At 41.2% G+C, this 18,329-nt stretch overlaps 1 protein-coding gene across 4 annotated transcripts in view; it reads left to right on the plus strand.

The window, feature by feature from the left end:
• LRRC4C (leucine rich repeat containing 4C) overlaps positions 1-18,329 on the plus strand; it is a 625,819-nt gene that overhangs the window by 493,754 nt on the left and 113,736 nt on the right. The window lies entirely within an intron of this gene.

An 18,329-nucleotide genomic window follows, 5' to 3' on the forward strand; every position in this document is an offset into this window, starting at 1 on the left:
ACTTGCACCAAAGTAAGTGTGCATTGGATCACAACCTCACCCCTCACTGTGCCAATGCCAACAGCGCATTAGTGTTGACTGGTCTTCACCTAACTCGGTGGGGGAGCCAATAATTGTGGCCTATTTCTTTGATGGGGAGCATAGGCTGGATAACCTGTCTACTTAAGAACAGTAACTCTCTGTTCCCCAAAGGATAAGATCTCATCTGTACATGGATGTAGAGTGCGGAAGCAAAATCAGAAAAGAGCCAGGATTTAGCTTGACTTACAGCAGAATGGCAAGAAAAGTTGGGGGCTATTTCTTCCATAAAGGGATCTGTCTCTTTTTCTTTGCCTTCCTTGCCTGTGTGCACCACCACCTTCTTGCTAAATGTGACTCCTTTTTTCACATGTGACTCATACTACCATGTTTGCCTCCATGTGCAGAGAATAACTCTGAAAGACTTCAGGTGAAAACGTAAAGCAAATCAAAATAGATGTAGGGGGCAATGGGAAAATATTGTACTTCAATGAACTTTTCACCCCTCCCTCCAATCCCAGTACTCTGTTTCTTTCTTACTGGAAGATGGAACTCTTCATTATTATTTTTCCTCCTCTTTCCATTTGGACAATCACTTCTGAAGTTGCTTCACCAACTGCCTGCCCTCCTACCCAGCAGCATAAGCATTAGACATAATTCTGAGATATACTTTGAATCACCTGCTAGAAAGATGGGGGTGGAAATCAGAGCATCTCTTTTTCAAAGGCATCCCCCTGCTTTGGCCCTTGATTTGAGTGTTAGTTACTTGGAAAGCAGCAAACCTTTGACCCAGCTTCCAAGTGTGTCCATCAGATATTTTTTAACGCAAACACACATATACACATGGAGGGAATTGTGAATCGGGTCCTAATACTGCAATGCCTTTAACAAGACACCCAGCAAAGAGTCACTTCCATTCTTTACATATTTCCCTTAATTAAACAAGTTGAATTGTGTTTTCAGGCAATTATTTATTGTAGGTGCACATGGGGGGGGATATATTAGTCAATCTAGGAAACTGGTTGATTCCCCCTTATCCTGCTTGTGCATATTCTGTCATAAATTGCTGTCCTGCTATGGACAGTTCTTGCGGCAGCAATGATGGAGCATGAATGGATATTATGCTGGTGCCAAACAAGTCCCGAAAGGAGATGGAGAAGGCAAAGATAGTGTGGAAAAATCAATCCTCTTGCCACAGGATCACTCTGCTGTTATCCCATAAACCAGAGATCATTAGGCAAAGCCACCCTGCCATTTGACAGTAGGGTACTGCCATCACTATTTCATGCTGGGCCAGAGAAGCTACAAGGATAGTACCTAAGCCCTGAAATGTCACTAAGTATGTGTGTGGGAATGGTCACAAACTGGGGATGCAACAGGAACAAACCTCACTGCTGTGTAGGAGTGACTGCGTGCTTGCAGAGATGCTAAATCCAGTTAGTATGGGAGCTAAAAGCATGTGGCTCAGGCTGGAGTTTAGTACTCTCCATCTTGTAATGGGAGGGACTTTGACATTCAGGTGTGCATTCCAGTATTGCTCAGGGGAAATGTTGGAAGCACCTAAAACATGCTCAAAAACCTTGATTTGCCCCTTCCTTATGTTGGATGAGCAACACTGATTCCATAGTCGCCTGAGTGGAAATTTTATGTGGCTGACTCTGTTTTCTATTGCCTGTGTCAGAATATAAGTGCAACATTCATCAGCATCTGATAATTAGCCAAGATGCCTTCCTATTTTTTCAGGATAAAGGGGTAAGCAATTCTGCAATTACATCAGGCGGCTAGGAAAGTGACAGCCTGGAGTGTGTGAATAGGGAACAATTTTGTGTATAAAAAAAGAAATGCATGAATTGCCAGTGAAAAGGAACAAGCACTGGCTCTAAAAGGCTTGTTTCATTTGCTGTGCTTGGTCTTGGACGATCCAAGATTAGCTAATCTAAAAATGAAAATGATTCTTAGCCGCCTGATAGTTAATGATGCAAAATATTTACCATCAAAATCTTGGAAGCAATGGTTTCACACTTCTGAGGTGTATGTAGTTTCTGTTGGGTAGAAGGTTAGTCCTTTGCTTTGCCTTTTCAGAAAGCCAGTGAAAGATCCAACATCATAATAGTATATGTTTATCTTATGAATATATCTTAGAAAGTTTCCTTTTCTCCCTTCTCTCTCTCTCTCTCTGTGTCCTATATATGTATAGCATTTACATATCTCTGTCCTGATACTTTTGAGTTATGGGGAAATGTGGACAGTTTATGATGAGATAGCTCTACATTCCATTCCATAAAAATTGGCAGTATAAAAACAGTGTATGCATACAATATATTCTGATATGTACATGTATTATCAGGGACTTGAAGGCTATAACTTGAATTTTGCAAAGGTTTCTCCTCTTGTTCCTTTAGAATAAGGAATGAGTTGCTGTAAGGCATTAAATATGCATTTTGGGGGAGTTAAAATTATCTACAGGGCATTTTGAATGAGAGAGTATAGTCTGCAGAATTGCAGTGTAAGAATATATCTTTCTACTAATGTGTCTTCACATTAAAGAGGATTTGGTCCATTAATAAGAATAACCAGTGATGCAAAATCCTGTAAGCAGAATTTAATGTGGATCCTTTTCTCAAGATGTGGGCACCTATTTAAAGACCAACTCAATTAATTTTTAGAGAAACAACATTGCTAATTGATAATGGCAGTGGTTTACTAGCCATGGGGATCTTGATCCTGCAAGCCATTATTTATAGCAATAGACCCTTTAGTGTGGACAGCCCATTTTCTCTTTAAGCAGGATTTATTTCACTTTGCAAAAAGCTGAGAGATGTGATGTTGGGCTGTGATTTATCTTAAGCTTACAAAAAGGAAGCAACTTTTCTCCCTGAAAAGGTAATTGTTGACCTTCCTAGACTGATCAAAGGACTTGCAACATATTTTATGCACTGACTGGTAAATTTTCATAGTGTTGCATAACCCTCATGCAACAGCAGAAAGGGTACACATGTTACTAGAAAATCTCTAAGCTGTTCATTTCACTTTCCTGCAGTGATGGCTGTGTGTTTGCTTAGCTAATATGTGGTTGATTATTAATGTGGCAGAAGTATGTATATGATCCATTTGTACTGATTAAAGGAGAGGGGATGGGAAATAATGTTGTTGCAGACTAAAGAAAGGCTTAAACACACACACACACCAAGAGAGGGGGCATTTGCATTTGGTATCCAAGGAAGCAAATACAGAAAGCTGCAGTTTTTTCTGTGCATTGTATAAATGTTGCCATAGTGATATTTCAGGGCATGTTGTGTGGTTTGTGTGTGTGTGTGTTAGTGTGTGTGTCCCACTCTCTAGAAGAGCTTGTCTCCCTTCTTCCTGTCTTTTTTAATCTGGTTCACAACAACAAATATTTATACAGAACTCACTACAAAAAGAAGAAAGAGAAAAGCTTGCCTGTTTCCTGTTCCTATCCCAAACTGTTAATGTTCTAGACTAGAGCCCTAACTGGGAGCTCAAGTTCCACAGCAGAAGAGGAATATGAGACACTTTCCTCATGCTGAGACACTGAAAATATTACAATATTTTCTGTAGTGGTGGTATGTTAATTGGATCGCTCCAGGCGAGTGAAGTGTAGCTGTTGTTGACAATTAGAAACAACAGCAAACCTGCGTGGGAAGAATCTTTATCCCTGTAACTTCTGGGCAGACTACAATGCCTATCAGGCTTAATGCAGATTCAGAAACACGTATAAAAAGATCCTTCACTTGTGATTTTGCAAGCCAAGGAACAAAACCATCACTGTGGGTTGGGAGAATGGGAAAGTGTACTGGCAGATGGAAGGAAAGTCCGTTTATCATTTGCTGCAATATGTTTGACTGGTTTTTGTTTCATTTTTTAAAAATTAGAATTAAAACTAATGGAGTTTTTTGTATTGTTTGTTCCTGGTTTACTCTGATAACCCCTAATCTATAATCATAGCTATGAAAAACAGGAAACCATTAATGCTCCTTTGTCTTGAAAAGCCACAGAGATTCAGAGCCTGGACATAGCTGTTGAACAAATGGATCTCTCAGTATTTATCCTGCAGCAGCAGGATTCATGCAGCTTGGTGTAAGCTTAACTTTCAGAAGCCAGGAAGCATTTTAATGATGCAGCACTTGCAATTTATGGGATTTTCACCCCATAAAGCCTAAAGACGACAGGCAGGTTTTTCCTCTCCGTTTTTATTTTATTATGCATAAGAAGTGTTCTGGGACATCCCCAAATTCATTTTGCATCTTCTTCCTTACACATTTCAGAAATAAATGTCTGAAAAGTTCATGTTGCATATTTGAGATGCTACATGGGAAACCAGAGGACCCCTCAACAAGAGGAGCTTATTGCTTAGGCAAAGGCAGTTCTGTCCTTTTTCCTTTGCCTACATCCACAGGTGTCAAGCCTTGACCCAGCACACAAGGCTCCCTCATGTGCGATGCAATCAGCAGGGTCATCACCTCCAGATGCGAGGCAGTGGCTCATTAATTCCCTTGTCAGGTCTGAGAGTGAGGAAGCTGATATCAGGTAGTCTTGGAGATTTCAGTTGGCTTTCTGCATGCTAGACTGGAAAACATTCAAATGTCATTGACCTGAATGCAATCTGCTAAAGTGATAATATTAAGCAAAGAGGCTTTCTACAGCCGAAACCAAGAGGATTCTCCTGGTGTTTATCTTAATAGATATCTTAATGGGCCACTACCAGTACTTTTGCAGTAGCAATTGAGGCTCTCCTGTTGCCGTGGCATGCTATAGGACTGTAATCAAATAGTTATGGTTAGTTTGTGGATTTCTTCCTGCCCCCCCTTCCATATCATGTTATCCTGCTTTCCTTTCCCTGTTAACCTGTTGTTAAGAAGGATTCAATTCTCTTTCCAATTGACTCCTTTCTGGGAAACACATTTTCCATCTACGAAGACCGACTAGTTCATTTCGGCCTGAGTTTTTATGGGGAAGGGCTTATTTAATAATGCAATTAGCAGATGAGTACCGTAGAGTGTGTGTATTCATCTTGCCTGGGCTAAAAGGGATATCAAAGACTCGATACAATCTTGATAGGTGACTGTTCTTCATACTTCTATGAGGAGTCTAATGTATAGTGCTGCAGTTTGGTGATGCCTCAACCATGCACCCATCGGTAACAAACATCTCAGACCCTTGATTTATTAGAAATTAGAACGTGACAGTGTATAGCAGACTTACCCAACATGGTACCCTCCAAATGTTTGGGACTTCAGCTCCCATTAAACCCATCTAGAGTCCCATCATGCTGGTGGGAGCTGTACAGGAGTCCATCAGGTTGGGGGAAGCAGGTGTATAGGACTCTTAGCCATAGAAGCCAACTTCTAGGGGCTTAGGAGTCTTTGACCCCCAATAAAATATTTGAGGAGGCTGACTCCCTCAAAGTTAATGAGCATTGCCATTCAAATGGTCTGCATGCACCTTGTCACATGATTGATTATGTGGGTGGGATTTACCTGTCCCCCCTCCCCCAATATTTTATTTTGTGCTCTTAGATCTTAAATAGCTATGGAGTAGAAGAAGTTTTGGCAGGTGCATTTTGTCAAGCAGAATTAGGGAAAAGAAAGAAAGCTGCATCCATGGAAATCATTTCCTCTGCACACAAAATATAGAAGATCTGTTGTCCTTTGTGCCTGGCAGTTGCTTCTGATATTGTTTATCAAGCATCTTTCATTTTTTGAAGTCTTAAGGCAATAGCCCTAAGCATACTAGGCAGTAAATTCTACTGACATCAATATAAATGATATGCATAGAATCAGACTGTACAGTAAGTTTAAATTCTTTGAGCACAGTTTGCTTAATATTTCTGATCATTCAGTCATCTTTTACAAGGTTTCCATTAAACGTCTATTTTTTTACTGAGTTATTGTAAGGGGGAAAAGAAGATTAAGCTGTGAGCTCTGGAATAAACATGGTATAAACAATAAAATATTTATTGCATAGGCTGAAATATGATAGATGTTTTTGTGCAGTGACACGTTGGGTTGAAATACAAACCAGCAGTAAAGATAAAGGGACCCCTGACCATTAGGTCCAGTTGTGACTGACTCTGGGGTTGCGGTGCTCATCTCGCTTTATTGGCCGAGGGAGCCGGCATACAACTTCTGGGTCATGTGGCCAGCATGACTAAGCCACTTCTGGTGAAACAGAGCAGCGCATGGAAACGCTGTTTACCTTCCTGCCAGAACGGTACCTATTTATCTACTTGCACTTTGACGTGCTTTCGAACTGCTAGGTTGGCAGGAGCAGGGACCAAGCAACCAACAGTACAGTACCCTTAAGAGGAATAAAACCATCCAATCAGCTAAAATACTATCCTCCAAAATAGCTGGGCAAATTAAAAGATTTTTAACTGGAGCATAAAGAAAAAAGAAAAGATTCTATTGTCAGTGCCAGGAGGACATTTCACAGAGTGGTGCCACCACCGAGAAGGTTCTCTCTATATAATACACTCCTCTTAAAGGTGGAATATAGAAAAGGAACGCTGCCTGAAGTCTTAGGCTATGAGAAAATTAGTCCAGCAGAAGGTACCAAGATCTTGAACTGGGCTCAGTAATAAATAGGGAACCCGATGTAATTCCTTTTAAGCTTATGTAACATAGCTGCATTTAGGTAAACTAATCAAAATCTCACTGATGCTTGCTTTCCCTTGCTTTTGTTTTTGCCTTGAGATAAGTCCATGAAACAAGATATGGGTTTAAAGGGCCACAACTTTATTGCTAATACTCCAGAATGTATAAAGAGGTAGGAATGAAACACCATCAATCATAAAAATCATGATGATGTCTGAGTGACACCACTCTGGCACAACCTTACCTGATCCTTGCTGTTCCTGGCCTGCTCACCAAAAGGCAGGCTGAGGAAGCACCTGTTTGCTTCCAGGGTGAAAAGGCAACCCTTCTCCATCCTTTAAGCTGGCTGGCAGTAAGAGGTAAGAGTGCCCCAGTGCCATGTTGATGCCATACAATGCTCAGAAGGACAGTCAATTCCAATATCCCTCCCTGCTTGTTGTACTTGCCTGTTGATGCCAAGACAAGCGCCAATCAGCTGAAATGGAAGGAAAGAACCACTTGGGGGACAGTCAAAATATCATTTGTCACTTGGTTTTCTTGTAGTCGAATGTGAGAAGCTGGTTATTGGGTGAAATACAGATACTGTTAAAAAATAACTGAAATAAATTACAGTGGTACCTCGGGTTAAGTACTTAATTCGTTCCGGAGGTCTGTTCTTAACCTGAAACTGTTCTTAACCTGAAGCACCACTTTAGCTAATGGGGCCTCCCGCTGCCACCGCACCGCCGGAGCCCGATTTCTGTACTTATCCTGAAGCAAAGTTCTTAACCTGAAGCACTATTTCTGGTTTAGCGGAGTGTGTAACCTGAAGCATATGTAACCTGAAGCATATGTAACCTGAGGTACCACTGTATTCCTTTTTTTTATAAAAAAAAAAAAGACACTGCATTGACTGTGCAGTTCTCTAGGGTTTCAGATGGGAGTTTTTCATGTCCTACTTAGAGATGCTCAGGACTGAACATGGGATTATGTGCTCTACCACAGAACTACTATAAAGGCTCATTAACATTTGAAGCTTCCATTACTGAACATAAGCAGTGAGCTTACATGTGTGAAGCATCTTTGGTTTTGGGGAAAGTAACATGACAGATGTCATTCCTTCCTGTTGGTAGTCACAGATCAGAACTGGGGCAGACCACAATTGTTGCCAAACCATCAGCTGCTATCCATACTTCCTTCTAAAGGTTCCCTTTCCATTTCAAATGCTATGCTTTACATCAGGGGTCAGCAAACTTTCCCAGCAGGGGCCAGTCCACTGTCCCTCAGACCTTGAGGGGAGTTGGACAATATTTTGAAGGGGGGAAATAAACAAATTTCTATGCCCCACAAATAACCCAGAGATGCATTTTAAATAAAAGCACACATGTAAAATAAAAGCTCATGTAAAAACTGTAAAAACATGCTGATTCCTGGACCGTCCGCAGGCTGGATCCGGCCCCCGGGCCTTAGTTTGCCTACTCATGCTTTACATCTTTGCATGGTTCTTTCCCTAACTCCTAGTTGGTGGAACTAGCTTATTGCTGTTACATGCTGTCCAAATCTTTGTATTACTTTTTGAGCTTCTTAAGCTGTTTGGAGGACTAGCTCAGAGTTCTGTGCATTTGGCAATGTATCTGATGATCAATGTGGTAGGGATAACAATTTATATTTCTTCATTATTCTAATGAATGTGTGTGATTTTCAGTACTAGGAGAAATATGAGTTGTTGCTCTCATCCTTTATCTTCCTTATCCGATTGCTGTCTACTGATTGCTATCCAATCGCATCACCCCAAAATAACAGCTATCCATAAAACATGCTAGGCACAATCCAGAGAACAATCTGAAGTCCCGTGGGTTTCAGTGTAAGAGATACTACTTCATTAGGCCCAATTTCCCTATTGGTATCAATGTGGCTTAAAAGTGCTTCCTTGGCTGGCTTAGCCCTACTGTTTATGTGAAAGTAGAATGTAATTGTATCTCTTTAAATACTACAGCAAGCAAGACAAATGGGCTGCAGGCTGTACTCTAAGTCTCTTTATCTGAAGCATTCTGGTATCAACAGGACAATGGAACCTTAGTGGGTCTAATTTTCCATTGCCTTTGCAGCTGCAGAGTGTTTACATTTTGCATTACATAATGCAAAGTAAATGCAAACTACGGAGAGCATCATTGCAAACATGTGTGTCTTCCTTAAATCTAAATAGTGCCAAGGGAAAGCTGGTGAACAATTTAAGCTCTAGTATCTTCTGTATGGTTGTCAGATTTCCTTGCTTTCTTTCTTCTCATGGGTTGTCTCCGCAATAAGGCTGTTAAAGCATTCTTTAAATAGTGTGGTGCACTTTAGCAGTAGCAAGCCTTTACATGCACTATTATATTAAAGCACTTTACAGGCAATGAAGTAATTGCTTTAAGTAGAGTGTGATCAATTAGGGCTGTGTAGGAATATTTAAGTAAGTAAGCCCTGGGTATGGTTTAATGGACCTTGTGTGTCAACTGTCTCTTTAAGAGCCATGCCTGATCTCCCCTCCCTTCTCCATGTGATTTCATTTTTAACTCAATGGGAACTAGTTGGAATCTTATGCTGTGTACACATTACCATTTACTCCACCTTGGAGTGCTAGTATTTGAAGCTGAGTAGACATGATGGTAGCCACAATCCTTGGGTATCTTGTAGCTTCTTGAAAAGTAGTCCTGTTTGATGAGCTATACCTCAGACCAGCTTTCTTCTGATTAGAAAACTTAAGCTGAGGTGTGTAGATTTCAGGCAGCAGTTGCACATGAGCAAGTGACAGATAGCAGCTCCAGTGAAGTGGAGTTCAGCATGTGGAAGCAAATCAGGTAATGGGCACTGGGTGGAGACATCTCTGTCCGCTCGCTGGCCTCAGTATAAGAATGTGACTTGAAACCCAACAAAGGGGGTGCCTGTATAGTAAGTTCTGTTGTTCAGCAATAAATGCAACTATTCAAGTTCTCCTGATTGGGACAGACCTGTGGCATGGTTTCCTCACCCATACTGTTTTCAACTGAAGGTAGCTTACAGCTAAAATAGAAACAGCTAAAAAGCAATAATTAAAAAAAAAATATTACACACACACATGCAGTGGTGGCTGCATGCTAGTACTTTGGCTCATCTTCATTGATCCCTGGATGTTTCTTAGTACAAATCCCAGGAGAACTGCTCCACACTTCTCATATTTATTGACTCAGTTACTCTGTGGCATGGATTTCAGAGCTGTTAGACTTTGTGGAAGAATTTGTGGCTCTGATATCCCACTCCATGTACTGGTATAACATTATGGGAGTATCGAAAAACATATAATCCACTTAATTACTCTGAACATGTGTGCATGAGAGAGTTTGTCTGCCTATATTTCAGTCCTGTAAATTGTTTAGGCAGGACATTTCAGCACCTGTGTGTGGTTCTGAGTGTCTGCCAAAACTTATTTTTCCTCTAACCAAGGATTTGGAAGAACTTGTTTCCCTCTTCTGTGCATAATAGCCTTCCAAATTCTGATAAAAAGTAATATGGTTTGTTTCTGTGTGTGTCTGTCAGGGGCTGGCTGGCTGCTGAGAGCAGTCAATATTGGCTAATGACACTACTGTATCAACCAGCTTACTTTCAGTAGTCATGATGCTTTTTTTTTGAAAAATTGCAGATTGATGTGGGAATAGATTGATCTCCTCATCCCTGCTTGTGGCACAGGGACTAAAGAGCTGGAGTTTGGCACACAGACCTGGTTTAGGCCTTCACAGAACTCTTTCAACGTCTGCTAAAAATGTTGTTTAGACCAGCCTACCCAGATGCTTAGAAACTTCAGGCAATTTTAATCTGTTTCAGTATTTTTACTTTTGCATGCTTTTAAAAGTATAGTTGTGGATTTTTCTTGATTTTACTGTTTTATCTTTTTTAAAAAATTGATAGTTACTTTCAAATAACAAAACATACCTATATTAGGAAAACAGAGCTTAGTAGTTGTACAGAAAAGAAAGAAAAGTAGTGGCTGATGGTTGTAGTTTGAGACGTTCCAAGAAAGGCAATCAAATGAAAGTGTCTCTCCATAAGGTTTCAGGAGTTGATGGAGGGTGAAAGCCATGTTTGATTGTCTTAACAAAGTCAATAAAAGGATACCATGTTGTATAGAAGTCGTGAGTCTTTTCCCTCCCAGATCAATATTCCTTTTGTGAAATGGTTAATTAGTCCTTAAGCACAACGTCCCATACTTGTGAAATCCAGGCTTCTAAACAACAACAACATTTAATTTTTAATTTATTTATTTTTTGCAACCGCTACTCAGGCTGCAGTTAGTAAGTGGAGAACAATGTCTTTATTGGTTATGTTCTTAATCTGAAGAGTAAAATAAGATAGCAGGGCTAATTTTCGGTCTGGTTGTAGCAATTGTTCAATCATTTGATTAATTGTTTGAAAAACTTTTTCTCAAAAGGGAATAATTTTGGGGCAAAGCAATCACATGCGTACTAGATAAATTGCATTCGCGCAAGCAAAGGTTGAATGTGTTATTACTAATTCTATATAATCTATCTGGGCACATGTACCAGCAATGTGCTATCTTTAAAGTATTTTCTTGAGTTCTGATTGAGATTGATCCAAGTGGTAGTTTATTCCAGGCTTGTTCCCAGATTTGTTCCTCTAATTCTTCTCAAAAAAATATTTTCCCCATTTTAGTTTTAATGAAGTGAGAGGAAGGGTAGCCAATTTTGTGAGGATTTTATATAGTTGGGAGATGATTTCCTTTCCCAGTGGGTTTGTTCTGTTGAGTAGCTCAAAACTAAGTTGCATAATGCTTGAGTCTTCATATTTGGATATAGAAAATGTATAATCTGGTGTATCTATAACCAGAGACATATTACCTCCCAATATAAAAATTATTTTTGGAGCTGCAAGGGGCTTTTGTTCAGTGCAGAAGTCTTTGAGTTTATATATTCCCACCATTTCCCACCTAGCAAATGAGGCTGATTTGGCTGCTGTGTGAAAGAAAGAGTTATTGAAACCAAAGGGGAATCAAAAGGTAAACGTTTCAGTCTCCATTGCTTCCATGTGGTCAAATCTGATTTTAGAAAGGGGTTAATAATGTCTGCTGGTGTCTTGTTGACCATTTTCTGATAAGGGAATAAAAGCATAATGCCGTGACCTCTATCATCCTCCAGTTTTAACCATGGGAGCTGGCGTAAGCCTTGGAAAATCAAAAGGTTATTGTGCAAGTGAGCAGAGTCTTTATACCATTTTAGGATAGGTATCACTATACCTCATCCTTTTGTGACCATTCTTTCTTGACCAGGGGTTGGCAAAGCTTTTGTGGCTTGGGCCGGTTCACAGTCCCGCAGACTCTGCAGTGGGCCGGAGTGTGTGCACGCACACATGCAGGCATTCATGCGCAAACACTATTTCTGGCACTCCTTCCAGCGCAGAGGAAGCATGCACAGCTTCCCATTGGCTGCAGGAGCTTCCTGCAGCCAATGGGAAGCTGGCCAGAATCATGGAAGGCGGTCCCTGCTCTGCTCTGCGCTGGTTTAGCACGGCACACGGGAGCCAACTGAGCGGGGTCCATGGGCCAGTTAAACAACCCCCTTGGGCTGCTTGTGGCCCATGGGCCTTAGGTTGCCACCTCCTGTTCTTGACCCTATATTTTTTGGCAGCTATTAACATGAAATATGGGTATGCTTATTGGTGAGACTTGGAATAAGTAAAGATGGCTGCAGTAATAGCATCATTTTTTGCTATAGAAGCTTTGCCCAGCCATGAGAATGTTAGCATTAACCAGTTTTTTTTAAGCTTAGTTGTTAATTTTTTTATCAAGGGCATAAAGTTCCATTTTTATAGTTTAGATAAATTCTTAGGTATGTTCACTCCCAGGTATTTAAAGTAGGTAGTAAAGGTAAAAGCTAAAGGACCCCTGGAAAGTTAAGTCCAGTCAAAGGCAACTATGGGGTGTGGTGCTCATTTTACTTCAGGGGAGTGGGTGGCGTTGTGGTCTAAACCACTGAGCCTCTTGGGCTTGCTGATTGGAAGGTTGGTGGGTAGGTAGTACAGAGTTTCAGGCTAGTTGTTTTCTGACTTTGCCATTGTAGGTTTGACAGGGTGCATATACACTCACTCAAATTAGATGAAGTTAACAGTGAAAGATATCTTGCTATATATAGCAAGCTGAGGCATGACAGCAGGTAATGAGGTTTCAGGAACAGAAAGGAATAGCACAGCATCATCTGTGATCATATTGATAAGATGTTTTTTCCAAATAAATAGAAACCTTTTACAATTATCATTTGCTTCCAGTGCCAAAGCTCAGGGTTCTATGGCCAGGCAAACAGCAGGGGAGACAGTTGGCAGCTCTGCTTCATGCTCTGGCCCTGGAAATGTCAAAGAGCATTCCCCATTCACGAAAGCCATGGTCACTGACTCATAGTATAAATAATCTTTTGTAAGCCACTTTCAGGGTTGTTGTTTTTAATATAATCAAGTATTGATTTTATGAAATAAATAAACAAACAAAGTTTTGAACATCTCCTCTAGAGAGGTGCATGGCTAAATGGGATTTTCAGATTGCAGATTGCTGTGTTGGTTTATCAATTGGAATGACAGAAAGAGAAAGTGTGATCAAGCCTTTAGCCTCTTTCGACAGTTTCAGTGTAACATCTGAAGCAGCAGCTTGGTAACCCCCCCAGCAGAGATGCTTGTCTACTTTATTCATCCCACACGGCAGAGATGCATAAGTCAATATGCTGGGCATTACATCAGAAGCGTAGCTGGGAAAGTGTAGGAATCGCTTGAGAATCCTGTTTCTGACTGCTTCCTCTTTATGGCCAAGGCCAGCCTCAATTGCACTGTTCAGGATATTTGATTATAGGTTCTATTTACTGTGCACTCTGCTTTTGCTGTGGATGTGTATTGTAGGCAGTTCTTTGCAAACCTACTTGCCACAGGTGACAGGAATCAGGCTGCTGATCACAAGCTTCTTTTCATGTTGAACCAAATAAATGTGTACTATTTGGATTCCATACACATAGAGCGTGCTTTCAGCAAACCCACTAACTTGACTAGTTCAGGATTCGTATACCTTGGCGTGAATGGAACATCCTATACTATTGAATATGTGCTTTTTAAAAAAGAGAGGATTGTATCCACTACTCAGAATTACCTGAAATGTGAACATAACCATTTGGGGTCAACAATCACATAGTTATTCTTAAATGTGGTAAGATTGTCTTATGAGTAGCAAAACAAGCAGAGTATATTTAAGGTTTGGTGCTCAGTTATTGCAAGAAATGCCTAAAGCCCTTTCAATAATAAATAATAGTTTAAAGTGTAGTAATTAACGTATTTCAGCATATTCAGTTTCTGTGGGAATGAAACAGATCTGAATTAGGTTTCCTAGTAAGATATTCACTTGCAACACCATATTTGCAGAGAACTCAAGGCTGATGTTAGTCTAAGCTCATTAAATAATGCTACTGGCATGTGCAGATAGAGAAAGAACTCCTGCTGATTCTGCCATAGTTTCTCAATGGAGGAGTGATTACAGCTGATTAAAAGCAATGAGCAGGGTTTCCCACATTATAGCCTTCATTAGGAAATTTATTGTTTTGCCGGTTCAGAATCGGACTGTAGGACATGAATGGGTAAAATGGCAGAATCCAGTAACACACCTGCCTTTCCAGAAATGATTGCCAAGGATAGAAGAGGTCAAATCCAATACTATCACATTAATAATATTGATTGAGAAAGTTTTGTGCTGCACCTTCTTGTATGCTAGTACTGTTTGAGGTCATGTGTACATTCCCATGCTGCCTGCTAGGTGCATAATGCATTTTGGAGAGGTATAGGTAGGATGCGTTTGAGTCTCATTTCATGATAGAGATTATCTCAGGCGTTGTGAAGCTACATAGCAATTGCAATGCAAGATGAAAAAGTAAATGTTGTCCAATCAAACACTGGATAACCATAGACCCTACAACTGCATCACTGCTTCTCACTACTGGAAGATATTATAGATCCCCACCCCCCTGCAGTTTCTACCTCCAGTGCGGATTTACATGTCTTTGAACAAGTACAGTGGTACCTTGGGTTACATATGCTTCAGGTTACATACGCTTCAGGTTACTGACTCCGCTAACCCAGAAATATTACCTCAGGTTAAGAACTTTGCTTCAGGATGAGAACAGAAATCATGCAGCAGCAGCGGCGCGGCGGCAGCAGGAGGCCCCATTAGCTAAAGTGGTGCTTCAGGTTAAGAACACAGTTTCGGGTTTAGAACAGACCTCCAGAATGAATTAAATTCTTATCCCGAGGTACCACTGTATTGTAATGCAATGGAGAGATTCCCCACCCCCGTATCACACGCATTATTCGAATAACGAAGAAGTGTCATATGATTTCTTTTTTATATCTCCTGTAATAAGAAATAAGAGTTCTTGTAAATTCATCTGTATTCAGATGGGCAGGGGGGAGGGTGGTGTTGGGTCCAGATCTCACACTGGCTTCACAAAGATTTTTTGCACAATTCCAAAGAATTTATCACACCACCACCCAACTCCCATGAGCTGTCTCAACCTCCCACTATGAGTCCCTGAATATTCTTTTCCACAACTGCCAATCTTTCCCCCCATTTTCTGATGGTGGGTGTAGTGAGATTTTGCTGAAGGCTCTCTCCTTCCTTCCTTCCTTCCAGCCCCGAAGGATTCATTTGCAGCCCAGGTGCCAGGACCCTGAGACGTGAACTTTTCTAAGGGTAGCTGAGCAATTTGGATGCTAGATGTTGTTGGTGCAAGAAGCTTTGGGACTTGTAGTTTCGGCAGCCCCCTCCTTCCTGCAGCCTGTTTTCCAGGAATCAGCTTTTCAAAGCAGATGCTTCACTGAAATTTTTCTGTTGCTTTCCTTGGCCCTGAGGCATAATTCCATTAGAAACGAGAGGGTCCCCCATGAGATGTGGGCTTTTACTGCAAAGCAGCAGAGTTTTATTTCTTCAAGGAAAGATTTTGAAAGCAGGGTGTGAGCATATTTTCTGAGCCTCAGATTGGCTCAGGAGATAAATTTCCATTTAAAAAAGTTGGGGGCAGGTACACAGTTTGGGGAGCTCTGGAATCCAGTGCGTTCTCCTGATACCTGGATGGTGATGTTTGCTAGTCAAGCCTTTCTTCCAGCTTTGCTCAGTTGTAGCCTTTCCTAGAGAGGATGGTCTTGGCCTCCATTATCTGTGCATTAATTGACCACCCTTCCTCAGACTGGACTACTGCAGTGGTCCCTACTAGATATGTGGTAAAAGGGCAACTTGAAATTTTCCAAAGAGAAACTGGGGAAGCCATTTTACGTAAATTATCCAAGGGGAGGAGAGATTATCTAACACTTTCTTGGGGTTGGAAAAGCTCAAATACACAGACAGACAGACAGACAGACAGAGGAAATGATGGAGGACGAGACGGCCTTATTTATCCCCCTGTAAGTTACCAAAATGTTCCCCACCAAGAACTGACAACAAAATTGAGGAAAACAATTTGGCCCACTCCTAAATTAGAAACATTTTATACCCTTTATAATGTCATGTGCAATGGGATTTTTTCAGCATCCTGTATTACCATGGCCATGTCACCTTTGGTTTTTATACACTTTATAACAATTTATAACAATTTTGATTGTTATGTAGTAACTTCCATTTGTTTTGTGATGGTTTCAAGGTCCTTTTGAAAGCATTTTGGACTTGCTTAATTGCTTTCACTCTTAAGTATTCAGTAGTTTGTCTCTTCACATTTCTCTTTTTGTGTTTTAAAAGCCCAGGGTGTGATTCATGTTAGCTTGAAAGTCTTGATGTGAACTTTTTAGACTCAGGGTTAGGATTTAAGTCCTTCCCTGCAGTTAGAGAACTAAAAATAAAGGAGCATTATTTTGCATGCCCTGGCTGGATCACATGTCCCAGGCAGATGATGTTTGTAGTGAGCTTTGCAATCTGCTACTCCCACTGGGGCCTTTTCTATTGAATGGACTAACTGAATGAGTCAGTTCCATGGCTCTCCAGGAATTTTCAGCAGAATAATTGACAAATGATCTGCAAAACATTTTTCCCCCAGCGTGCATTAGATCAAGAAATATCAATGAACAGCATATGATCCACAAACCAATTGAAATGATGTACTTAATTTTGTTTGTGTGGAAGCATGTGATGAAACAAGCATAGGTGAGTTGTGGACCGCAGCCCTAAAGTTTAATGGTGTATGGGGGGTGTAATATTTATTTACTTAATTGTGCATATTTTATAATTGAGTTATACTTGCTGCATGGGGATGACTTCACTAGTAATTTTCTTTGCACTGATGCAACACAGTGGATTTATAATATTTTAGTACAGGATGGTTGTTGGCCATGCTTACTGGAGCTGGTAGCAGTTGCAGCCCAACAACATCCAGTAGTCTTGTGGCACACACTGGCAGAAACTGCTAGTACAGTGGGGGAATGTTAGGGCTGTGGCAAACTCACTTGGCAGCTTATATTCACTTCATTGTCAGTCCCAGTCTGACAAGAGCATTACTGTGATGCACTAAGTAGAAACAATCTGTTGTAATCAATGGAGAGCTCAACACTTCCACTCACATTTTCCCCTCCAACCACCAACTTCATTAATCCTCTTCAGGCACGCAGGTTCATGGTCAATGTAATAAACAAGGGGACAAGGAGACTAGTGTGTCATCTCTAGTCCCATTGCCCATCTTGTGGCCCTCCATGTGTTCAAGAGTGACTGTGTGAAGCAGAGAGCCTTCTCCATCTGCTTAGGTTCCCTGTGCATTTTAGAATCCTGTTTTGTTCCAGAGTTGTAAAATGTGTTATCAGTCTTCATGGGTATAGAACAGGCTTCCTCAAACTCGGCCCTCCAGATGTTTTTGACCTACAACTCCCATGATCCCTAGCTAGCAGGACCAGTGGTCAGGGATGATGGGAATTGTAGTCTCAAAACATCTGGAGGGCCCAGTTTGAGGAAGTCTTGTATAGAAGGTTCCCTGCTTTATACAGTTTCCCTCAGGAATTGTGGAGAAAGCAAAGATCGCTGGTGGTGGACTGGAGACCACACACTCACCCCTGCAGCCCTCCCTCATGTGTTAACGCAGAACCTCAACACATGCAGAGGGTTATTGAAGGTGGGATTCTGACTCACTTGAACTCCATCATGGCACAGTTCTGGGACTATATAAGGACCCACAAAGGAGCACAGTTCTTATGTCAAGATGTGAAGCACATTTCTACACCAGTCAACCCTCTTGCCTTGCAAGCTGCAGCACACAACAGAGAATTCTTATAACAGGGAACCTGAACAATTTGCTGAAAGGGATTACTTTGTACAAATAACAGACAGCCAGGGCTAAGAACAAAGAGGTGGGAGCAGGTAAATAACATTCCTCTCAGAATACTTACAGAGGCTGTACTGTGAGACCAGCCAGCTCCACCACTGCAACCAGGACTGCCCAACGGAGATACTACACACAGGTAAGCAAAATAAGGGCTTAGCAGGGTTGGGGGAGGCCTATGCCCCAGAACTGACTGCTGGACCCCTTTCATTCCTTCCCTTGGCTCCAAGTGGTGCCTACAGCACTCACACATGCATGGTCATTCTGTCCTCCTACAATGTGGAAAGTATCTCCCATATTGGGCAAATAACTACTGTGCAGGAAAGGCAACACTGTTGAAGAATGCCAGGCTTGACCCATGAGGCAGGGT

Source organism: Podarcis raffonei, chromosome 1, assembly GCF_027172205.1.
Source record: "Podarcis raffonei isolate rPodRaf1 chromosome 1, rPodRaf1.pri, whole genome shotgun sequence".
Classification (NCBI taxonomy): domain Eukaryota; kingdom Metazoa; phylum Chordata; class Lepidosauria; order Squamata; family Lacertidae; genus Podarcis; species Podarcis raffonei.